At 41.1% G+C, this 25,894-nt stretch overlaps 1 non-coding gene across 1 annotated transcript; it reads right to left on the bottom strand.

Moving 5' to 3' along the window:
* Nucleotides 1–17,873: 17,873 nt before the first annotated feature.
* On the bottom strand, nt 17,874–18,059 carry LOC125392495 (U2 spliceosomal RNA). Its single transcript, XR_007229553.1, has one exon. It is a non-coding gene; the product is annotated as a U2 spliceosomal RNA (small nuclear RNA).
* Between the last annotated feature and the right edge of the window lie 7,835 nt (nt 18,060–25,894).

Here is a 25,894-nt window from a genome sequence, read left to right on the forward strand (position 1 = left end):
AATCCTTTGATTAAAATGGAGGCTTTGAAAAGTTCTTAGTAAATGCAGATATAGATAAGCCTTGTATGAAAATTGCAAGCCACCATTCTCCCTTTCGAGACAGAGGCTAGTATTCATAGAGCTGACTACGCGAAATCCCACAATAAGTGTGTTTTCCATACAAAATAAAGTACACAAGTTCTTCTTAGTTCTTAAGCATAGGCCTAAACACAGTGAAATAAATTAGACTCAGATGTTTCACACTAAAAATGAAGTCTTCTGCTTGTTAATGAAGACAGAGTATGTGTTTCAGCAATTGGGGCCAGTATTTCTTTCCCTTATGTCAAATTAGACTCTTTTACTGGGTTTATTATTGAGTAGCCCTGGAGAGTGATTTTTCAAACCATCCCTCACGGAAAGCTAAAGTTATTTCTGTGTAGAGTTGGTCATCATCTGATCCTGGAGGGAAGGATAAATTTGGCCATGTTCAAGTAGGGTCGAGAGATTACTGTCTGCTCACAATGAATAGCCAGATTTGGAGAAAGGCGCTAGAGCTGGCTTGTCATCTGTGAGTCAGACTCCGGCCAGACCGCACCTCTAACGGTAGACATTGTGGTTTCTTCTAAAAGCAGTGGATCAGTCACTGTCCATCTTCCCAGGAGGAGGTGGATCTTGGAACTGCAAGTAAGAACCTGCTTGATTCTCCATTCTGGAAGAGGATGATGTCTCCTGTATCTGACACCTCCTGGGGTCCAAGGGAAGATGCTCTAGAGGACACACCTGCTGAATAGATTGGCTGAGTGTCTTCCACAGATGGCATCAGGCCAGGAAGAAGACAGAAAGTATTATTCAATGACTGCTTCAAGGATGTTGTCCTGGCCTTAGGGCTGAGGTCTCTATGGTGTAACTTGTAATTTTTCTTTCCTGGAGAGTTCTTTGTTTCCAGAAATTGCCAATCAATGTGGTAAGAAACCACCACCTGCAATTCCTCTGGGGAAAAGAGATGCATCCATTCTGAGGCCGAGGTCTGGGTTGTCCTGGGAGCCACCAGTCTCGAAGAGCGGCGCCGTGTCCAGAGCTCACCTCTCTGAAGTCATCAACAGAGATGCGGCCATGTGCCAAGGAGAGGCACCCATGCGTGAGGCAGATAAAGAGGAGCCAGAGCCAATGTGTGAAAGCTCCTTTGTCTCACCTCAGAAATTTCCCGAAGACACTCTGAAGTTGACTGATTGGTGTAGAGTAAGTCGGTGGGACTCAGGGTGTTATTTCCAGAACTTTAAAGGTGGATGTGATCTTATTTTACAGTCATGTGTATCCGAGGCTTGAACATTTAATTCCATATTTTTGTAAGAAGTACCAGAGACTGTTTATTTCATACTGGTGAGCATAGGACATCATTAATTGATAGATCATGTTACAGAATATTATGAATGAGTTCCTCTCATAAGGGCAAAGGGAGTCCCTCCCAGCAGACCTTGTGTGCAGGTCTTTGTGACCCGATGAGTTTGTATAGGAAACCTAGACACTTTGGAGAGAAGAAGATTCTAGTTGCTGCTTACCTCTTTGGATGGGCTTTGATGAGTAGATTAAAGTTTACAAGAAAAACGTCAAAGGTTTGCAAAAGAAATACAGCATAAATATTGCAATGGGAGCTAATTCTCGGATGGTACCATATGGAGGCTGCGTTTGCTGAAGAAGAACTGCCTACATTAGATTTTCCTTTGGGTCCAGCTATTCTGCTTCGTGCCTGAGTTTTGGAGCAAGGCATGGACACAGTTCACCCTGGTTGAGTACGAGGGGCTCATTTAAGGATGGCTATGGTTTTGTGAGATGGTGTAGGACTGTTTTTCATAATCACATTGTGTGAGGGCAAAGAGCAGAGAGGAATTTCAAGACCGAAGTTTCTTCTCCCAAGGGACTCAGTAAGCCTTTAGCTTTTGAAACTTAACATTTCAACAAAGAGTCTGTATGTGTGGGAGGAGGATGTTTTCCAGGGTCCCCAGAGTGAGATACTGGACTTTCCACTAACAAGTCATTTGGACATTTGTTGGAAATAGAAAAGCTTATAGGCGCTTTGTACTTCTGGGTTGGTGAATCAGGGCACAAAACCTTCACACTGTAAACCTAAAGGGAAATCATAATGCCCTATTGTGTAGGGCAACCTCTAAACATGTGACTAGTTCTTCCTTATGGTTATTAATTTAAATAAGAGGTTTGGGGAGCCTTGAACTAGCAGAAACCCTGGAACCTTTTAAGAAAGGGAGGGGTACATTTCTTGTGCTTCTATGAAATTCTTGCATTACTTGGTGGAGACTAACTCCTAAATCTTCCCTATGAGATATTTTTAAGAGACATCTTAAAAAAATCTTAATTTGTCAATTTGAAACTTCTTATTTTATACTTAATTCAACATATTTTGTAAATTCGAGGTCTTCATAAATCATAAGGCACTGTCATATGTGCCATGTTATTCATGCCTCACAACACTGGTGACAGCGCTTGACTACTTGACCTATTTAATATATAAGAACACCAAGAGTCATAACAATGAAATGGTGTCACTATATAAATGGTTATATGATGGATTAAATGTAAATAACAGATATTTAAAATGGTAACTTTCCAGGAAAGAAAACTGCCAAAGACCACGCTAACCAAGTGACCGAGGTCAACATCACCAATGAGGAAACAGATAAACGTTATGGACCGCCTGATACTATGCAATAAAGGACACATATCTGTTCTGTGGGATTGTGGCCAAAAAGACATGGCCCTAATTAAAGGGTATTCTATTAAAGATTGTCTAGAAATACACAGACTATCAAGGCCACATAAAATAAAAATACCAAAGGACTCTCACAATTGCCACAGAGTTGGCTCAGCAGTTAACAGTAAGGTTTGCTCTTACAGGGTATCCTGTGTCTTCTTCCGGCCTCTGAAGGCATCCACACACACAATGTATATATGTATACAAACACATACATATGTAAATATAAATAAATCCTAAGAGCATAAAGAAATTGTCAGGTGGAAGAAGACAAAGAAATCATTGCAGTTAAACTCAGTTTGAGAACAAAATTCTGTCCTTTGTAAGGACATTGGCAAGACATGTAATGAAGTGCTGTTTAGTTTTAGACAACTTGGTACAAGCAGGGCCATCTGGGGAGAGGGAAGCCACTGACTCTGTCAGATTGGCCTGATACGTAAGCCAATGACGAATTGAATTGGCTGTTGATGGTGTGGGAGGGTCCAGCCCATTTTGGGCAGTGCCACCCCTGGTCAGGTGATCCAGGTTTGTATAAGTCAGCAAGATGAGAAGTTACAAAAAACAGGCCAGCGAGCAGGGTTCCTCCATGTCTTTGCCTTCAGTTTCTGTGCCCAGGTTCCCGTGGCCCTGATTTCCCTTCACAATGGCCTGCGATGGGAACGTGTAAGACGCAAGATTTCCTCCTAACGTTGCATTGGGTGATGGTGTTTTATCATAGTCATAGAAAGCAAGCTAGAAGGATGAGGCAAGGGTGTTATCACTGTCAGATGCTGACATTTGGCGAAAGTGTGAGAAAGACACACAGGGGAGAACAAAGGTACTGGGGCTACATTATTGCACAAATGATCACACTTAAAAATGAGAGGCAAAATAAATAATACCTTTTCTTCTAACAAAGATAACTTTTATCCTCAATTGCAATTTCTATACACTTCAAAACTGAGTGATTAATCTGCAGAAATAAGGCATTGTTTATTTAGATAAAAGATCCATTAATCATAATTGTCCTGATGCTCCTTCTGTGTCCTCCCCTAGGATTCCAGGGAGAGAAAGACTCCAGGGCTTGGATGTGGACAGATCAGAGTTTGAATCTGAGGTCTTCTGTTTTCCAGCTAGATTGTCACCTTCTCTGAAATAGTGACAAGTGAGGGCATGTGGGTCATCATGGGTTGGACAGCACCAGTGAGAACTGAGCCCTCCGTACAGTGCTGGCTCCAGGTTTCAGGTTCCTACCTATCGTCCACTCCACCTAGAAATGAGGGAGGCTAGTGAGATGGCTCAGTGAGTCATAGGCCTGGTGACCCGTGTTGAGTCCCCAGAACCCACATAAAGGTGGATAAAGAGAACAGACCCAGCAAAGGTTTCTTCTGACCTCTGCCCACATGCAGGAGGGTGAGCACCTTGTCCCTCCATCCCCGCCAGTATACACAGACACACAGTTACACATGTTTAAAAGAAAACATTTAAAAGTGAGGTGAGCAAAGAACCCCTGTGGACAAGCTCACCTTTTCCTCAAATAGCAGATGGACAGATATTTCAAGCAATTTAAGTGGACACATTCACTCAGAAACTGCTTAGAAGATGCACGTTACTGGTTCATCAGGGAAAGAACACTATTTACACATATTCTCCAGGGCTATTTGGAAAATGGTAAGTGACTTACAGCTATACACATGCCATGGAAAACATCTCAACTGTCACCACCACATCTGGACTCAGTTGTGTTCTGTCCCCGAAAAAAAGGAGAGCGAGAGGAGGGCTAAAGAGACGCGGTCCAAAGGAGCACCACCCCCATAGCAGGGGGCAGAAAGGAAACCAGGATTGCAAGAAGGGTCCAGGGAGGCCTGCCCTGAGTGGGAGGAGAAGGCTTTAAATACTTGGAAAGATGCTTCAAAGAACAATTAAAAACAAGCTCCCGTGGTGGGAGGTGAGACTGCTGGCCAGCTCCTGCTCGCTTTCCCCAGGGTGAGATTGTCAGGCTTCTGGGTCTGCTGAGCACCCTTGGCAGTACACACTACTCGGCCGGTTCTTTTTCCCATTGGTGGGACTCAGAAACAGGCTTAGGAGCACCCAGGGTGAAGAATAGCTGCCCCCCCCCCCGAAGCTGCAAAGGATTTCAAGCCAGCAGGTGGGAGTTGGAGGTTTGTGAAAATAGCAGACTGAAGTTCATTTTGTGGACAAGCCTTGGCCATGGGTGCTCTTCATTTCCAGTGTTCTACTGCTGAGCTCCCGAGGGCTTGTTGCAGATGACTTAATAAACAAACGCGTGCTAAGTTGCGTCCTGGGGATAAATGATGAGGTTGTGTGACTCTGGAGTTGGGTGTCAGAGGTAAGAGGCGAGCTGCAGCTGAGGACTTAGTATAATAAACTAAATTCCAGGACACTCCCATTCGTGGTCAGAAGATCGAAGATAAATCCACGAACCAGGAACAAGTTTTCAGGCATCAAATTAATAAATTTAAAAAATTTTTGTGAACCAGTTTTTGTGAGCAGTAAGTGTTCTTTAGGATGATGTGGAAAGATGTAATGAATATTTTGGAGAATTGGTATGATCTAGAAATGACTTCAATATGTTTTAATAGTTCAATAATAAAATCCCAAATAACCATTTATTTGATCATCTCCCATACATGTTTTATGTGTTTGCTTTGAGCCAGAACTATACATAAGCCAGGATTTAAGTACTTTATGGTAAATAGTTTTCATGACTTTGTAATTTTCCCTTTGTAAGAAAGCTTCTTACCACTATGAGCACCAAGAGGACTCGTTCCCAGTCCAAGAGCCAATCATTAATTTTCATCTAAGTGACAATCCTGAGCACATACGGACGGGATCTTTGCGAGGTGCAGGGGTAGCGATCAATTCCATGAATGCTTATGTCATCAAGAGTGGGTTACTCACATCTGTTTCCTCTGCACTGAGCAGCAGAAATAGAGGCTGCACATCCCCATCACACACATGAAACACAAGGATGCTAACGTCCCACTGTGAGGTCAATCCCTGGTGAGAACCTGGGAGGAGAAGGTAGCACCAGAGAGCAGGGACCAGGATGGCTGAATTCAATTAGTTAACATACAAGTCCAAGCTGACTGATGAAAAGGCATGTCCTGGCTCACAGAAGCTATAACTGGAAGAGAAGAATGAGGGAAATGATATTTGAGAAAAAGAAATTAGAGGTTGAAAGTCAGGAGAAAATGTAAATGTTTTGGAAGGAAGATGAAGCCCTTCCCCCTTCTTTTCCTACATTATCTCATCCTAGTGTGACTTGGTGATGTTTGTGGTATAAGGTGACCTCCTTTGGGGATCACACCCTCTAATTCCTGAGCCCAGCATACATAGCTTCAGTTTTTAAGTAAGAGTCTCAATCTCTGTCTCTGCCTCTGTCCCTGTCTCTGTCTCTGTCTCTGTCTCTCTCTCTCTCTCTCTCTCTTTCTCTCTCTGTGTGTGTGTGTGTGTGTGTGTGTGTGTGTGTGTGCGTGCATGCATGCATATGTGTGAGTGCATGTGTGTGTTGTAGGCACTTTGGGTGTCCTTCCTTAATTCTGCCCCTATCCTCACCTTGAGACCAGGTCTCTTACTGATCCAGAAGCTTGCCCTTTGGCCTGTGCTGTCTGTCCAGGGAGGTCTCTAGGACAGCTCCATCTCCAGCTATGGTGATCCCTGTGATATAAAATGTACACGGCACTATTACATACTGCTCGGGATTTGAACTCAGGTCTTCATGCTTGCCGAGCAAGAGTTCTTAGCCACTGAGTCATCTTTCCAGCCCCAGTACTTGTTTCTCATGATGTCTCTGGGGGTATTTACCATTGCCCTAAACTTACCTGTCTGGATTTTCAGCTCCTCACAGTAGTTTTCCACACCACACCACACTTCATTGTCACTGCTGAGAGCCTGATATTACCTTGCCCTGCTCACTGTACCCTCACAGAGATGCCTCCCTCCTCCTTGCCCTCATTTAACCCGCAGGTGTGCCCAGCTCTTTCAAATGTTCTTCTCCAAGTAAGTTTCTGCTCCACAGTAAGGAAAACTGAACATATTTGAAAACGAGCCCTTCTTTTCCCTCGCAAATACAAATCCTGCTCTCACATTGCTTATCCTGGTGACTAGCTCACTGAAGGCACCACCCAGTAACTCAGGCTGAGCCCTGGGCTTGGTGCACCCACCCTTTCCTCTCCTTCACTGATTGCAGCCTAACTCTAATATCCCCCAAACCTCACTTTTCAGCTCCACCTTCTCTTGTGTCTCAGTTTAGATCCTGTTTATTGCCTTGATTTGAAATTTTAAACAGTAGTTTCCCGTGTAACTTTTCGGCCATGATTCTTACACGCTGATAATTGATTATCCACATGTCAGCCAGGGTGACTATTTAAAAATTCAAATCTAATCTAATCACTTCTATACTTAAAGGCCCCTCACCGCTGGTAACTCATTGTTTGGTGAGTTCGTGTGCTGCAGCACACCTGATGTGACCCACATCGTACAGGACTGCTAACCTCTCCCCTACCTGCTGCCACAACCGTGGCCTAGGTAAAAGCTCACATACTGAAGGATCAGTTCAAATATAAGAAAATACAGGCTTTCACCATGCATGTCTCAGAAGATAGTCTCAGATGGCCATGAGTAATTAGGTTTCACGTTTCACTTTCCATCATCAGCATACAACTTGATTTATACATCGGGTGGAGCGTTGCCATCATTGGCTGTTCTTTTGATAGCCTATCTTATTTGTACCAGCTGTTGAGGTTCCATGTGTTGATCTCATATCACATCTGATACTTGCGCCCATGAGCAAAGAAGCCTGCCTCGTGTTCTAACAAAATGAAAGCAGTTAGCGTCACAGCTCTAGGATGTGAGGGTCTCTAGCGATAGCACATGTCAGGAATCCCAGCCTTTGATGATGGAGGAAGTATGGAAATTTCCATCTCCTTTGCAGGCTTTACAACTCTGCCAAGTTTGAGGCTCATTGGGACATTTACAAGCTCAATTTTGAGCTGCAGAGGAAAATAAATGCTCACATCTTCAGCTAGGAGTTTTATCAAGAGCATTCAAATATGGCAGAGTGGTGAGGGAAACAAAACACTGTATCCCACTTCAAGCTTTTCCAGGAGCAAGGAGTGTTGGTCAGGAACATATTCCTAAATCTACCTGGGACCCAGTTTCCTCATCTGTTCAACAAGATCCTTGGCCGATGACTAAACATACTTACAACACAAAAGCAAATAGACACAAACGATTATTTTACAGCTGGGTGACCATAGAATGCTTCCTTTTTATGTCAGACTTGAAGCTAAAGAAGCTTTTTTGTACTTTTTAAAATGAAGAAATTTTAGTTTGTTGCCACAAGAGAAGTTATGGACATTTCTACAATACTGAAAAAAAATAAGGAATCTTACTTTTCTCACTAATGGATCTTGCTGATTAATCCCATTTCCCAAGTCCGGACCATCTACCAAAGAGATGAAGGGGAAGCCTTTTCTTCTGCCTGCTTCAAACAGATTTTAGCAGGAGAAAAAGAATGTGAAGTTCCTTATGACTCTGAAGTTTGTGTACCGGAATTAGCAGTTTGAAGTTTATAACCAACTTGTGTCTGGTCCCTAGGTAGACAGAATTTGGGGCAGCCTGAGACAGAGAAAGGACAGGTGCACGGCAGGTGACCTAGTGGGATGATTTTTTCTATAAAGGATGTTTCCAAGTCACTGCAATACCCCCAGTCCCTCCACACTTCTCAGAAGAAGAAGACGCTTTCTCTTTCCTTCCAGAAACATAGCAGATGTATAAAGTCTGGACTTGGATCAAGCAAGCCAATATTCCAGACTCATCCAAATAGGAAATCATGATATTCTCTTGGTAACTGTATTTTCTGAGTAAACCACACCTTGTGAATTGAGGATGGAAAATGGAAATATGAATGAGTAAAAACCTCCATGTGGAAACAAGTACACAGAACCTATACGGCTGTACATATGGAAAAAGCACATTAGAAAACGGAAATGAAAACAGTCCATCCGCCAGTCTTTATGGGAAGCATCCAACACAGCAAAGAAGTTTCAACATTAAATGTTATGCTAGAATAAAAATTAATGAGTTGGATATCTAACTCAAGAAGTGATGTGTAAAACACTGCGTAAAGCAAGGCAAGAAGAAACAAAGGAACAGAAATTATTGAAAATACATTTGTTGCCTTAGAGAAAAAAAATACCTGATCAACAGATTATTTTTGTAAAACTAATAAAAGAGATAAATCTTTGGCCAGATTTCTCAAGGAACAAAAATATTAGAAATACAAGAGAAGGGCTGTACCTGCTGATGCAGCCTAGAGAGAAATAATAAGAAGAAGCTGAGTAATTTTGTGTTCATAAATCTGCATACTTGAGTGAATAGGCAATTTCCTGGAGAAAATAGCTTACCAAAACTGACTTGTAAAAAATATAATACAGCTGAGTTATATATACACACACACACACAAAAGGCACTGACCAGACTATTTTATATATTCTCCCACTTATCCTATGAGCTGGATCATCCTTTTCATATCTAACTGCTTCACTCAAAGCAAGACAGCTCCTTAATGTTTAATTAGGATACATGTAAAACTTGAGATACCTGAGGTAGAGGAATGTGACACCAGAAAGAGCAAGTGTACTTCAATCTCCTTTGCCCCCAGAAATATAAACTTCCCCTAAAAGCCAAGCCTAGCAAAGGATTTACTTCACTGTAGTGCCACACTCTAGATTAAAGAAAGAAAAGCCATGTGATGATCCTAATGTTTATAGAAGAAAAGGGGATGGACTTTAGTCGCTTCTGAGATGGTGAACAGTCTTGGAAAACCAGAAATGAGACAAAAGTTAGTTGTCACAATAACAAGCATTTTCAAATAATTCAGAACTGCTACCACACATTATGGACAAAGCTTCAACTATGCCCTTAAAATATGGAAATATGAAGCATTCAACAGTTGCCTGTGAACCTTTTAAGATGGAGTCTCTCCCACCACAAGACGGGGCAGTGAATAAACATCAATACAAGAGGAAACTGTCATCATTATGGATGACAGGATTCAAAGAGAATCGGCAGAAAACCGGAACAAATGAGCAGTTCAGAGAGCGTTGACATGCAAACGTGATTTAAAAATCAGAAGGTATAATTCAAATAAGATTAGCAGCAAAAATACAAGCCATACAGAAATGAAAGTAACAAAAGTATATAGGGCCCTTTAAGAAATAATTGCAACATCATAGAAAGATATTAAAGACAATATATTTCCTACGGAATATGTATCCAGGATGAGAAAGATCATTTCAAAAAATAATGTGAATTCTCATGCTGTAGTCACAACAATCCATGGAAAGCTTTACACAGGATGTTATTCATTACATTGCAAACAAGAACTGGAACAAATGCTTGCTTTGTTATCTCTTCCACTTAAAATAGTATTCATAAGAGCCAAATTGGATGAATTGTGTTCACTTTTTGATAAATATTTGTATTCATTCTTTGTAAGTTTTATGGAGTATACTTTGATAATACTCACTCTCAATTACTCTTGAATTCTTCTAAATTATCCCCCACTTCCTTTCCCTCCAATTTCTGTTCTCTCTTGTTCAGTATTTTTTAATTCCACTTTGTACTGGTTATAGCCTAATCTCTTCTTGCACTGTTCAGTTTTTTTATTCCAGTTTTTGCTGCTTATAGCCTAATGGGTATGGGTCCATCTATTGGAGCAGGTCAACCTATCAGGAGCCATTCCTTTAAAAAAAATCTGATTCTCCCCCAGAAGCCATCAACTGTCCACAATTCCTGAATTAGGGGTGTGAGAGGGTTCATGAACACTTTACCAACCCATGGTAGAGTGTTAACTGGCTTGATCTTGTGCAGGTCTTGTGCAGGCAGCCACAGCTGCTGTGAGGTCATTAGTACAGCAGCCCCATCACGTCCAGAAGTCACTGTTCCAGCCCTTCCTATTCTCTGGTTATTAAAATCTTCTCTCTCTCTCTCTCTCTCTCTCTCTCTCTCTCTCTCTCTCTCTGTAATGGTCCCTGAGGTTTGAGGATGGAATGTGATGGAGATGTCCCATAAGCAGCTATTTACTCCAATAACATCCATGCCACTATTGCACCTGTAGGGCCTGGGCCTTCCCTTGCTCCTTGGGATGCAAATTAAGAACTGTTTTGGCTAACCAGCTAAGCTTCCTGCTAAGTTCTGTGCTCTGCTTTGCTAGCCTGGTAAATTAGCTGCAGGGCTTGTTCTATCTTTGATGTGGTAATTTCCAACTTGCCCAGGAGAGCTCACGTTGCCAACGTCTCTCTCACCTGTCTGCCACTGCCCTGCACCTCTCGCCCACCTGCCTGCGGAGGAGTTCCCACACGGCGCCAGTTCCCCCAACCCCCTTTGGCTGGGATGGGTTTTCTCTTCTGGGGCCAAAGTATATTAACTCTGGAGAAAGCTAAATAAATTGACATTCACCTCTTGGCGAATGACCCAGACTCTCTAGGTGTGTGTGTGTCTCTGTTTAACCCCTAGGCCTTTGCCCAAGCTTGTGGTGGTATGGAGCCGCGGTCCATACCAGGAGGGTGGTGATGCAGACCTCAGGTGAATCCCACATGCACCCATGACATTTCTTGCTAGGCTGGTCATTATCATAGCTCACAGGCTTTACAGCTGGATAAGAACATGGGTGCAAAAATATTCAATGAAATACTAGCAAATTGAATCGAAGAACACGCCAGAGAAACCATCAAATTTAAATTTTTTAGCCTATTGTGACCAAATAGGCTAAATCCCAGAAATGCAGGGGTGGTTCAACATAAGAAAATTTGTCTATGTAATCCACCATATACGTTAACTGGAAAAAACTGCACATGATCATCTCATTAGAAGCTGAAAATGTCTTTGACAAAATACAACATCCCTCATGTTAAAGGTCTTGGAGATAGCAGGGATACAAGGAACATACCTAAACATAATAAAGGCAATATACAGCAAGCCAATAGCCAACATTAAACTAAATGGAAAGAAACTCAAAGTGATTCCACTAAGATCAGGAACAAGACAAGGTTGTCCACTCTTTCCATAGCTATTCCATTGTAGTCTTCCATTTTTAAACATGACTCATTTTCCCTTATTTCCCTTTGCCTCATTGACATCAGTATAAGACTTTCTCTGCTCATTATTCCCTTTTGCTCAGTTCTTCATCCTCACTCCATTTGTTAATTGACCATGTTCTGCTACCTCTTCTACCTTATTCTTCCCAGTTTCTCGGTATACTTTTTGTCTCTTCCAGCTTCTTCTAGAAAAACATTCTAACATTCACCCTTCTACATCCTTCCCACTTCTCACCATATAACATCACCCAGGCCATCATTCTTACAAAGAAATAGCCAAGCTCCTGGGGCAGCAGATGAACACAACAGGAAAAAAACATCATCAGAAGGCAGGGCTGTGCTCCTGCAATCTCCCTGCTTCCTCCTCTCTTGGCAAATGCATTTCTTTTATTTTCTTTTTTCTTTTGTCGTGTGTGTAGGCAGATAACATTTCAGATAACACTCCAGAGATTAATTATCATGAATTAGCCCAATTCAGTTTTTACTGCTATGTTTTTTATTATTTTAGAGTTAAATATTGGCTTGGTTACAAATCCATAAACTCTCACCAGAATTCTGTATAAAACTTCCAGGAAGACTGGTATACAGATAATTAGGTCCTCATGGGTACTTAAGGAAATTCTCATTATCTCTCTGTGCCTGAAAAAAAAAATCTAATGGTCAATGATTTGCTAATTTCAGAGGGAACCAGTGTCCTGACTGATCAGTTTGGAGAACAGTCTTTATCTTTATGCATTTATCCATGCTCCTCATGGCAGTCACTTTAGACTCAAGTATTAGTTTCCATTTAAAATATCTTTTGGGGGTCTGCAAATCTCTAACCTAGAGTAGAGTATACATATGCCTACCTATTTCCATAACTACAACAGAGTGTAAGTCTTACATATAAAATATTAGCATGATTTAATTATTTCTTGGTATTTGCAAGCCACTTGGAATGTTGTTTGTTCTGTTCTTGCTATTCATATTAAAAACTCTCTGGGAAAGGGAACGTAACGAATATATTGGTGGAAAACCCAAGGATAAGGATATAAATCCTCCCAAATTTTCTGGAGTTTTTCAAACAAATTGGAAGAGGTAAAGGAAAATGATCTATTATACCATATAGTATGAATTTATCTTTTCTAACATGAACAAATGATATGAGCAGAAAAAAATTATTGGAGTGGCTTCCAGAACCTTCTTTGTTTGTATAATTTACTTAGTCAACCAGCTGGCTCAGAGTTCCCTACTAGATACAAGTAGACATATCTTTCTAGCTATGTCTTCCCTAAAGACACAGAAACTTAACAGTAAAGTTCACCGGAGACTCACTGGCCCAATGTTAACTGCTGGAGTCAGCAGCAAATCAGAAACACAACAATTATTGTCTTATCTTGATTTTTTTCAACAAAAATATACCTTAAGAATCAGGAAAAGAAATACATTTTATGTTAGAGTTTAGGACTTTTAAAAAATTTAGAATTACACACAGCAGGCCTTGTGGTAATGATGCCAGATCTCTAAAAGCTCACCCCAGGCCGGATCCGGTTACAAAGCTTGACAATTTGTTTTGGTTCCTTTCTAAAGAATTTGCTGAAATGTTTGTGCACAGACTCATACAAGGAGAAAAGGGAACAGGTGAGGTACCCATGAAGAGGGCATTTATAGCAGCCGAAAGCATTCATTTGACCCTGTGAATAATGCACATGATCATTGTAGCACAATTTAGAGAATGAAACACAGACAGTATGAAATGGTGGATTCCAAAGCCAACCTTGCCCATAATTATACCTAAGACTATTCCAGACCCTTGGCACTCTTCCCCTCGCATTGCCGCTATAGTTTGGAGCTCACAGGTTAGTCACTGAGTCTAGGTCTAGCTTCTTGCTGAAACACATGGATCAGGAGCAAGAGGACAGATAAACAACACAAAGAACCATGCATGGCCTTTGGTGTCAGGCAGACTTTGCTGAAAACATAACTTTGTTTTTGAAGTCTTTAGTCCTGAAATAGAGGTAAGAATACCCATTTTATAAACTTTTGAGATTAAGGAAATCAAACATATGAAGACCTAGAAAACTGGGGAAGCTTGACTTAGCATTGTGAGTATTGTCCAGTATGCCACCAGTAATCACAGGTCAGTCACCTGGCTAAGATATCATCCATTTATTCAAACGGTATTCACTGAGCACTGCTGTGGTCTCAACATGAAATGTCATCCGTAGGCCTATGCATTTTAACAGTTGGTGCTGCTGCTTCAAAATGTTACAGAAATTGCTAGAAGTGGGTCACGGGGAGGGGGCAGATGGGGAGTGGATGGGACACCCTGTTTTATAGCTCAGCCCCACTTCCTAGACATTCTTTGCTTCCTGTGTGTGGATGCAATGTGCCCAGCTGTCTGGAGCTCCTGCTGCTTTACCTTCCCTGCCATGACAGACTATGTGCTTTCAAACTGTAAGCCAAGGCTCAACCCTTTGTCCCTTCTAGTACCTCTTGTCAGGTAACAGTAATAAGAAAAGTAACCCCTGTTGGCATTTGCCAGAAACCACCCAGAGAGTTCAGAATGTTCCTAAGGTGGAAGGAAATAAGAATAAAGGAAATATATTACTTTGTTTGATTAAAAAAGCTTGCCTTTATTAAAAGAGAAGGGGGGTGATGCATATATTTAACCACAAAGGCTAAGGGAAAGCAGAAAGGGGCATGAGTGCATAGGATTCTTAAGAGATTCAGGAAGGTATGAAATTGACTAATAAGTTAATTCCATACCACACACAATCAACGACTCCTGTTTCCTTAGGAAGAATGGGGGGAAAAAGCAGTCTCAATGGGAAGAAACAAGTAATAGGCTTTCCATTCCACGCATGAGCAACCTCTTCTCAGCCATTTCAGTGCTAATCTAGGCCTTTGCTTAGGTTGCTCAGACTCCAGTGCTACACAAAGAGACCAGAAAGGTATCAAAGCAAAGGGCTGTGGCCATGTCCCTCCCTTGTAGTGCAGGAAAATACTTTAGTTTTATTTTTTTCCCTTTTCATCTCCACTATTGAATTTCTTAAAAGACAAAAGTTTAGTTTAAATCAAAATGTGTGTGTCTACCCAAACATAGCCAGAAATTCCACTTGTTAAAGGTTTCTTTAGGGTGTGTGTGTGTTCATGAATGTGCAGATACATGCAAGTATGGATGTGGAGGCTAGAGGGACACATGAGGAGTCTTCCTCTATCACACACCACCTTATTTTCTTGAGACAAGGTCTGTTACTAAACTGGAAGTCACCATTCACCTAGACTGGCTGATCAACTCTGCTGGACGTGACTGGCTCTGTCCCCAGGGTTACAGATGTATATAGTCATGCCTGGCTCCTAGACCTGACTTTCTCTGTCCCCGGGGTTACAGATGTATATAATCATGGCTGGCTCCTAGACCTGACTTTCTCTGTCCCCGGGATTACAGATGTGTATGGCCATGCCTGGCTCCTAAACCTGACTGTCTCTGTCCCTGGGATTACAGATGTGTACAGTCATGCATGCTTGTTCACACAGGTACTAGAATCTGAACAAAGGTTTTCCTCCTTATCCAGTAAGCCATCTCCAAAGTCCAAAGTTTCCTCATTAAGAGCTATCATCCAATGCTACAGGAAACTATAAACTCTATCAGTCAATGCAGCTTTACTGTGACTTAACACATTGTGTTCTTCATAATTCTTTTAGCCAGCATCTAAGGCGAAAGCTTTCTTTAGAGAGAATAGGCTTCATTTCTTCCATAGAAAAGCTGAAGCTCTAGAACCTCCATGTGGTAGGTGGAATAAGAACCTTCAAAGGCATCCGTACCCCAATCCTAAGGACCCACGAATAAGCTACTTCACATGGCAAAAACAACTTTTGCAAACCTGATTTTGAGAATGGGCGAGATTATCCTAAGTTATATAAGATATTTTAGGGTTATTTGAATCTCTAAAAATGGAGAACCTTTTTCAACTGTGACCAGAAAAAGAAAAGCAGCTGTTGGGTAGGGGCCAGGAGGTGCAATATCACTGGGCTTAGAGACTGTGGAAGAAGGCAATGAACTAAAAAAGGTGTCACTCTCTAGAAGCTTCTTCCCACAACCTCAGAAGGGATGTAGTTACATCTTGACTATATGCCAGCAAATCATAATTAAAATAAATAAGCAAGCAAACAAACAAACTGCCAAAATTAATTGAGTAAGAAATAGAAAACACAGGCACCAGAGGACAAGGAAGTAGGGAGATTAGGCAGGGAGGGAGACAAGTCCATGCAGAGAAGTGGGAAGAAGATCAGTTCAAAGGCCCAGATTGGTTCCGAGGCTCCACAGCATGAGGACCATGATGCTGTCAGTGGGCAACAGCGGAAGCTAGGGTTGTGACACTAGGGATCATGTATGTTTGCTTGCCCAGTTACAAAGAGCAAAACAAAGTTAGGTTTCCCACTCTGGGTGCTTCTTCTCCAACCCTGTCATCATCGCATTAGTGTTTATCATCATCACCCTCTGACTTCTGATGCTCGGGGTCTCACCACGCTTGTCATTCTTTAGTGAGTGCAGCCGTTCCTACTCCACGTTAGAATGTGAGGTCCGAGAACAAAGGACGCACGGACGCTCCTACATCACTGCATCCTTGGTCTCACTGTAGGAATAACAGGGCCCTTTTCCAACTGCCTGCTCAGCCTGCGTGGCTCGAGGCTCTGCTGTCTCACCTGTGTGCCTACAGGTGCGACAGGTAATGGAGCTGTGCTGTGAAGGCAGGAACTGTGCTGCCTAGTCCTTTGGAGTCAAGGCATTGATTTTTTTTTATAGTAGCTAAATGATTTATTAAAGTTCATTTGGCTTTGTTCATTGGGTTAACCTTAGTTTCCAGATATGCGCACCAGAGAGACTTGGCTTTGCACAAGATTATGGAACACGTTTGAGAGTCACCCCAGAAGGATAAGAAAAATATCTGGTTTAATTCAATGAATCTGTTTGATAGACAAAGACCTGAAAATTGTAAGAAAATTGGTCCCAAGGGGAGCCAAAGGCCGGTGGTTTGGTCCAGCCAAAGGTCATTTATAAAAAGAATGGGTGGAGATGTACTATTAATGACTTGAAGTTGAAAGGTTTTGGGGTTTCGGTTTTTTCTTTTTGCTTTTCCTAGGCACCTGCCTTCCCCAGCGGGCTCATCGGAAAGCGGATGGGATCCTGACAAACGTTCTTACGTTTCAATATCTCTTTTTCTCTCCTCCCAAGACATAGCTTTACACTGATGAAATCAGGCGGAGAGATTTATGAGCCTGAGTTCTTCCAAGTGCCAGCTGATCCAGGGGAGGCACAGAGGCTTCCTCCTTCATCTGCTTCCTCTGTCTACCTGGAGCACGATGTCTGCCTCTCCTAGCGTGACACAGGAAGCTTCTGATAGGCCATTAAAACATGCTCATGAGAGTCAGATGTCTACGGGAGACTTTTGTTTATTGCCCTTTCTTTCTCCATTTTCTCTGTTTTCTGATTGGTGTCTCCTATTTGCCCTTGGACTGGGGATCTGACATCTCTCTTAATTCAGTTCTTGGCCTGGGTCTCTTCTAATACCCAGAGGCTGACTGGGACTTCCGAAACTGCTCCTCCCCTCGTGCTTCCTAGACAGGACTTGACGCTCATTGCTGGCTTCCCAGCCGAGGAGCCGCCTGTCTCGAGTTTCAGTCTCATTTACTCAGCATGTGACGGCTGCGTGTGCCACAATGCCTCGGCTTCCTGTCTGTTTTAACCTTCTGCAGTAATGAAGGGTGGAGTGCTCATCACTGAAAGTCCATCTTCTTTCCTTTTAAGAAACTTTCTCCTTATAACTAGAATATCAAATGGCAGTGGCTAACAAACGGCTCGGTACAGAGTGAAGAGAGCTATTGTTTGGCTGGGATAGCGTCTGAGAACTCCAGGATGATGTCCACAACGATTTGGCTTCACCTCACACAACTGCACTTTGTGCCTAACCATGGTGAAATTGGTTCTAAAGAATTATGTTTTGCATCCTTTATTTACTTACTTGTTTTTAAGGTCACCGAGGGTGTGTACCATATGAGGAGAAATCACATTGCAGATCGATTAGTGGAATGGACGTGCTCCATTCCATCTTCCTTCTCCAAAAACCATTTAAGTCTTTTTTATCCTTGGACAGAGGACATAACACATGATAAATTGATAAGAACAAATAATACACTTGATCACAGCCAAAAGGCCAAGAAGTCAAGCATACAACTTCATTTTTCCAAAAGGTACCTCCAGCCTTTTGTTCTCTCCCAGGCCCTGCTCTGCTTGTCACTTCTGGGGTTAAGTTGGTTGCTAAGCGTACAGGTACTTCTTCATTTTAACTCTTTTAGAAATAAATGCTACCAGTTGGATGTGGTGGTATTTGCCTTTAATCCCAGCACTTGGCAGAGGCAGGCAGGTCTCTGATTTCAAGGCCAACCTGGTCTACAGAGTGTGTTCTAAGAAAGCCACGACTACACAAAGAAACTCTGTCTCAAAAACAACATTGAACAGAACAGAACAAAAGAAGGGACAGAATGCTACTATTACACCCGTGTTTGGGTAGCCAGGATCATGATTTCCTACCTCAAAAGTCTCATCCAGCCCTTTGGAGATTCGTATACCATGAGCGGTTGATGAACATCAGCTAAACACTGCTGAACACTGGCAGGAATCCAAAGATGAATCATACATAAATCATTTCTTCTTGAAGTTTATACTTCTAAACAATAACAACAGATCGGCCATTTACTAAGGCCCTTCATGCCTTAGGAACACAGTAGGAAGTGTACTGTTATATACATATTATTTATCTCATTGATTTAACAGTTGGATAACGTAAGTCATTTTTCCCTAGTCTTTGGCAGTGGTATATACTTATTTGGAAAGCAAGCTTAGGATTAAGCTCCACTAAAAATGGGACTTTTTAAATGCCGAGACTTCTGTGCCAAATAGAGCACCGGGGAACGCTGCACACATGATGGCCTGTCTTCATTTTAAAGATAAGGAATCTGAGGGTCAGCCAGGTTTAAAGAATTTACAGAGACCACTTAGCTAATAAGACACAGAGACAGTATTCGAAACTGAGGTCTGGTGGACTCAAGGCTGTGTGACTCTTTCTGCCACCTCCCAGAGCTGCCCTGTACAGCAGTGACCCAACTTGGGACAAGGTTCGTGGTAGGAACTCTGCGTGTCATAGTGTTGGAGAAAAGGAGAGAGTTAGGTGTCTGGAGCTCATCAGGTATGATAAGAAATACAAGAAGGAGGTCCAGTGCAAGCAATATGACAATTATGACCGCGTTACATAAATTCAAGAAAATGCTGTTAGTCTCCGAATGTGAATGCGGCACTGATGTGCTCTGTGCAGGGTGAGTGAGCATAGAGGAACACTGAAGACGTGTAATCCATGAAATAAACCAGATATAGAACAACACGTATTTCATGGCTTTACTTCCCTGAGGTGCTCGCAGATGACAAATCTGTAGAGGTTACTGAGGGCTGACCAAAGCTCTGGAAATGGATCACAGTAATGGTTGCGGTAATGTTGGGAGGGGTCTAATGTCACTGAATGGCACACGTAAATGGGAGGAACTGATAAATTTTATGTTAGGAATATTCTATTATGATGAAAAACTTAAAAAATTATTTCAACTATTTCTCAAAAGCTTTAGATTCTCATTTTATGAATGCAGAAGCATTTAACACGAAGGCTGCCGGGTCTTCAAAATACATTGGTGTTAATCAAAATGTTCTCTACATGGAAAATATATATTGGGTTTTGAAAGCTTACTAGTGAGTGTGTAAAATATTTCATTAATGATGTTTTATATTGGTAACAATCAAAAGTGATAGCATTTGGGATATGCTAAGCCAATAAAATACATCATTATTTTTTAATAAAGGAAAAGGCAGAGAAAAGAGGCAGGGAAGAGGTTAAAGGTTGGAGTGGGGATGGGAGAAGAGACCACACTAGGCAGTCCATGCAGTCCCCAAACTGTCAGGCCCATGATATTTCTCTAGGTTGGATTTCAAGATCCACTGGGCAGACAACAATAAGATTTTGGAAACAAAAAAATTACAAGGCCAAAAGTTATGTTTTGGTGTCCTCACCTATAAAAAGTCTATAAAATGAACTGGGGGAGGTCAGGAGAGTGGACAGATGGGTTAACATTCACCCTTTTCTCCCTAGTTCTACCTCCTTTTAGGTTAACATTGGTCTCGACACTGGAAATGTCCTCAACAAAATCTAGTACTTAGTGGCATACTTGCCTGGCGTTCTTTGTTTTTAAATAATTTAAATATGATATTATTTTACCTTTCTCCCCCTAATAGTCTGTAGACTTAGAACACAATTTGGAGCTCATTTTCCAGAGAGGAATCCAATTTGGCTCTTCTTATTTCTCTTCAGATATTATATGATTTTAGTTTTTTTATTGCAACTCTTTAGAATGGTTCACAGATGTTGCTGCTAAAATAGATCCTTCTGGAACTATTTGGTTTGAGAAAAATTTCTGTTGCCATGGATTAAACTAATAGGAGACCTCGCATTTAAAATTCAAGGCCGCATTCACATTTGGAGACTAACAGTATTTTCTTGAATTTATGTAACACAATCACGGGGGGTTGTGCTCTGTGCATACCAAAGGCCATCTCTCCTCAAATTAACCAGGCTGATACTTTCATAAACAAAGACATTAATGCCTCGTCTTGGTTAACTATGTGGGGAAAATGCAACCCCTAGGAAAGTATGACTTCCATTTTACACACAAATATGCTAAAATTTAACAAAACATTATTAGAAATAATGTAACAAACTATTGTTAGGTTTAAGTTTCAACTGAGTTTTATACAAAGTGCTGATGTGTGGAGGTCCATATAAATGTGCCCCTGGTTTCCCTTCCTAGTCTTCTCTCTTTTAATAAGCCCGGCATAGCCACCACACTTGTCTTCACTGTCCCACATATGACGCCTGGGCCACCAGCACATCTGCACCTCCAGTTACGATCCACTCTATTTCCCACCTTCCACCCCGGCACCTGCCACGTTACCTGCTTAAACCAAACTGCCTGTTATAGCCACAGCACCGTTGCTCCAGATATAGTGCCCAAAGTAGGATATGTCCACCACCAGCTTTCAAATTATGTCCCCGAGACACTGAATCCCACAGAACCACGAGTTATAAAATGGATTTGTGATCTGGGAAATTTTACCTATCATATCGTATTTTGTTGGATACTTGCAGTAAAAACCTTTAACAGTTCATGTTCTCACTTTCAGTGGAGTACCTGATCATTGATTATTTTGTTTAACTCTGTTTTGTTGATGTCAATTCCCCCATCTTGCACAGCATCATTTTTCACTCTGAAAAACTTGTTTGCAAAGCCACCTTCCTAATGACAACTATGGGGGATCGCTCCCTCTTCTTATGCCCTAGCTGCTCCACAGGATGGATAAGCTCCTTGTGTAACAATACCCAAGAGAGTATCTTGAGGCAGGTCTCCAGGCTTCACCGCCTCTCTGCACGTTGGTTGAAGATCACAGCAAGCACCACCGTGTCTCCATGGCTTCCTGAGTTTTTGGAAGATTCCTAAAGTTGCTTTTCTTTAAAGAACTGTCAGAATGAAATGAAGTACTATATCCAAAGCACTTCCCATACTAATACCCAGGACAAATGATCCTTCCAAGAGGTGCTTACTGTTGAGTGTTATCCGTAAGACATCGCTCAAACATTTGCTGTTTCCTGCTGCCCTTGAAACCTGCCAGGGTCAGGTAAGCATCTTTCCATTTTTCTCTTCACAACAGTAATCGGGAATTGGTACTCAGTAGCTTAGTTATTTGTAAATCGGCTCCGTGTTTTCTTGTATATTATCCAATTAGCTCAGTAAGTACTTCATTTCCTCTGTTCGCATAGTCTCCACTCTGCAATTCATTCGCCACACTGTCATTTAATTATTTTTAAACACAAATCTAATGATGCCATTCCCCTGCTCAAGAACAGTTAATGATCTCCCATTATCTATGTAATAGAGGGAAGTAACTCCTCACCATAGCAGACACACCCGAGTTCACACCTCCCATGATGCAGTTTTATAATTTAGGTACCCTGCAATATTCTTCCAATGTATAAAACGCAATGAGTTTTCAGAGCCCTGGGTTTTGTTGAAATGTATTTTTTTGATGTTATTGTTTTGGTGTTTGCTTTGCCTTGAAAATTCTTTCTCGCCTCGTCCACTTGCTTAGAAAATAATCACTTTTTCAGGCCCATTTCATATTCATAAACATGCCATACAAAACATGTTTCCAGTTTCAGACAGATAACAGTTTTCTCTTGATCTTAGCTTTAGAACTATATGTTGTATATATTTAGTATTATGGTATATTTTAAATAATAACTTACATAGAGACAACTGTCTGCATTGAATAGTGAGCCCCATGAAAGATGTTTTACTGGTTCATTTATGCTATGCAAACCAAATACAAAATCTTGCATACAGTACGAACTCACATAGATATTTATTAACTGCATTTACCTTTATAGAAGTCTTTTTAGTACTGTTAACTCCTTAAGCAAATAGTATACCTTAAAAGTCAGTTGATTGCTAATATTCTCCTTTTCAAAGATCCTTCTAATTACCAAAGAATTCACAATAGGACTCCTTTAAAAAAAAAGAACAATTCTATATCTAAATAAAAACACTATCACATGGAAACCTTGCAACACACGCCTACAACACACACCTGTATGCACAGACGTTCCCAGGAGTCGATCTTGTACATCTATACTCCTATAGTTACTATGTTTTTAGTGGGACACTCTTAAACTAAACATGCAGACCAATTAGTATCCTGGCCCCAGAAGAACATAGTATCTTCCCTTTTCCGCTGGAGATTTCCTGGTTGCTTCTCAGTGGGGTGTACTTGCGCTCCCTAATCTAAGTTCACTTGTGGGTCAGGTGTCGCAGTTTGTTTCTGATTCAATGACCTCATCTCCTTCATGGGAGCCACCTTTCCTTCAAAGAGCTGCTCTCGGAAAATCACGCAGGGAACATACCCACTGCAGAGCAAATTTTCCAGACCCAAAGGGCAACATCTCCGCTGTGCATTGTTCTCAACACCTCCTGTCCTGGCTGGGGACCAGTCTTCGAAATACTGGCTAGTAGGAGTAGGAATAACTCCTCCGCAGAATGTCTACTTTCCTTCATCTAATTAACCAGTTTTCCGAAACTTAAGTGTTTACGCTTGAGGCAGGATTCTTTTTCTTTTTACACTTGGTGAGTCTCACAAGACTTGTTAGATATAAGTTAGTAAGGTCTCTGTGGCATGATAGTTTCAGGACAGCACCACCCAGCATTCTCTTTCCTCATCCTAATTTTCTTGATTCATAGGAGTTTTGTTCAATCTGATGCTTGGGACCTCTTTAGTTGGTCCTAATTTCCATGACTTGGATAGACTGATTCCATTTTGTCAGTTAATAATAAACTGTTATCTACCCCTGCTACACCTCTGCCAAGAGCTTTATCCAGAAACTACTTTATAGTTATTATCTGATCTTTATAAAACCATGAAGGAAGTGTTCCCATCTAACAGATGGTAAATGATTAAGGAACAGAGAGTTACGGAACCTGCTCAAGGTGACATGGCAGTTCAGCGATGAAATGATACCAAGTGTTCGTTTTCCATGGGTCAATCAGCAAGCCCCATAGCATTGTCTGGCTGGACATTTGCTCCACTCTTCTCACAAACAATTCAATGGCTCAATAAAACCAAAGTGTATACTTGTATGCAACAGAGCTAAAGAGTGTTCTGTAGGGAATTAGCTGCAGATCCTAGGTTTTAATCACGTCTTGTCATTATACACAAATTCGTGAGACCAATGATTAATTATGAAGGTAATATTCATGAGTATAATTATATACATAGACATTATGATTTTTATCTATGTATGAATTGCATGAACTGCCAAAAATAACTTTTAAAGATTTATTTTTAGCATTTTCAGTTAATTAAAAAATATTTCACTATAATGCGTTCACATTCATTTTATTGGTATATGATACTTTGTATTAAGTATAATTTATTATTAGTAGAAATTAGATAGAAGAGACTGCATATTTTTACAACATTTTCAAATTTCATGTAACTATTTTATTGGTCATATTGATACTATGTGTATGTTATAAATAAATATTAAATACTAAATTTTTCACTTTTCTTTCTATAAATTGAATTTTAATAAGATTCAGTATACTCCCTTTTCCTAGAAAAATAAAATATTTATAGTAATTAGGTTCTTTTCTATTCTGCCAGTACTTAATATAGTATGTTCACTCAGATAGATATTGGAGCCAAACAGAATATAGATTTCACAACAAAATAAGCCTCCATAAACAGAAGGATTAGTCATTCCTAACAGATCATCTAAATGCCAAGAAATCAGTCGGTATTACATAAATGTTTGCTCCAAACATTATATGTACATTTCTTTGGTGATAACCTATGTGCATCTGACTTTATAATTTAAGACATACATGATGAAGATAAAGAATTTTTAATTGTGGTCAGATGCATTCTTATACTCTCTAAATTTGTTACTGCCACACTGCCTACCCACCCTAGAAGACTGCTCTGATGGAGTAAGGTCATTGTTCAGCTTGTCTAAGGAGACTCGAAAAGAAAAGTTCGAATTTTGCAGGCAAATGGATGGAGCTAGAAAACATCATTTTGAGTGAGGTAACCCAGACCCAGAAAGACAGTTATCACATGTACTCACTCATAAGTAGTTTTTATACCTAAAGCAAAGAAAATCAGCCCACAAATCACAACCCCAGAGAACTTAGACAACAATGAGGATCCTAAGAGAGACGTATATAGATCTAATCTACATGGGAAGTAGAAAAAGACAAGATCTCCTGAGTAAATTGGGAGCATGGGGACCTTGGGAGAGGGTTGAAGGGTAGGGGAGAGGCAGGGAGGGGAGCAGAGAAAAATGTAGAACTCAATAAAAATCAATTAAAAAAGAAAAAAAGTTATTGTGAAACAAAAGAACCAGAAACACTCAGTCCAAGACTAATAGACTTTTGCTCTTTCTTATGCTCTTCGTATTTTATGTCCACTGACCTGATTGATTACAAAGTGTGTGGTGGCTATGCTTTCTCTCTCTCTGTCCTGGACCCACCAAAAGACTAAATTATAACCCTCTTTGATGGCATATGCCTTTAACTTTCAGTGCAAATTTTAGAAGAGGAAAATGGAGAAAAAACAGACTGATAAACTAATTATTGTGATAGTTCATCTCTGCATTAGGGTTCAAGGGTAAGGAAAGACTCTGAAGCCAGACTTAAGTCAGAAGGGCTCTGCCTCACTGACCATTAGAATCTCCGGATCATTAGACTCTTCCCTTGCAGGTCTGCCGTCAGCATCTCTGAGCAAAGCGTAGCATCATGTGCAGGGGTCGGGAATACACAAACAAGGCAGGCTCAAGTCAAGAATGGAAAGGCCAAAGCCCTTAAGTTTCTGTGTGTTCTAGGAACAGGTAAGACGCACATAAGAGTGAAGACACAGACATTTTATTGGAGTGTCTGTTTGCTATGGCTTGGATAGAAAGTGCTCCCTCAAACTCAATCGTTGGAGGCTTGGTTTACGACGCAGTAGTACTCAGTGATGATGGAAGAGTCATAGCTCTTGGGCTATGGTGGAAACCTGTGGAGAGGAATTAACTTGCGGTAGGTGTAAGTTTAAAGAAACCAGGCAAGACAGGAAACCTTTGTCCACACTTGACAGCAAAAATCCAGGCTTTTCAGGGATACCAAACTAGAATCAAAGAATAATATGTCTGTTTTTAATATGGAGGCTAAGCCAGTTGAGGACTAAATCAGACCCGGTCTCCCCTTTGCGACCACGAAATCACTTGAGCCTTTCATAGCTGTTTCCTGAAACTACCCTTCAGGAAGCAAATGAGAGGTCAGCAAAAGGAGAGTTTATGCACTTTTTCCAAATGGTACAGAGAATTTGTCTAAAAAGACTGTAAATTGTTTGATAAGAAAACACTCTCATGGT

The sequence above is a fragment of the Myodes glareolus genome, chromosome 12 (genome assembly GCF_982192425.1).
Source record: "Myodes glareolus chromosome 12, mMyoGla1.1, whole genome shotgun sequence".
NCBI classification, from domain to species: Eukaryota; Metazoa; Chordata; class Mammalia; order Rodentia; family Cricetidae; genus Myodes; species Myodes glareolus.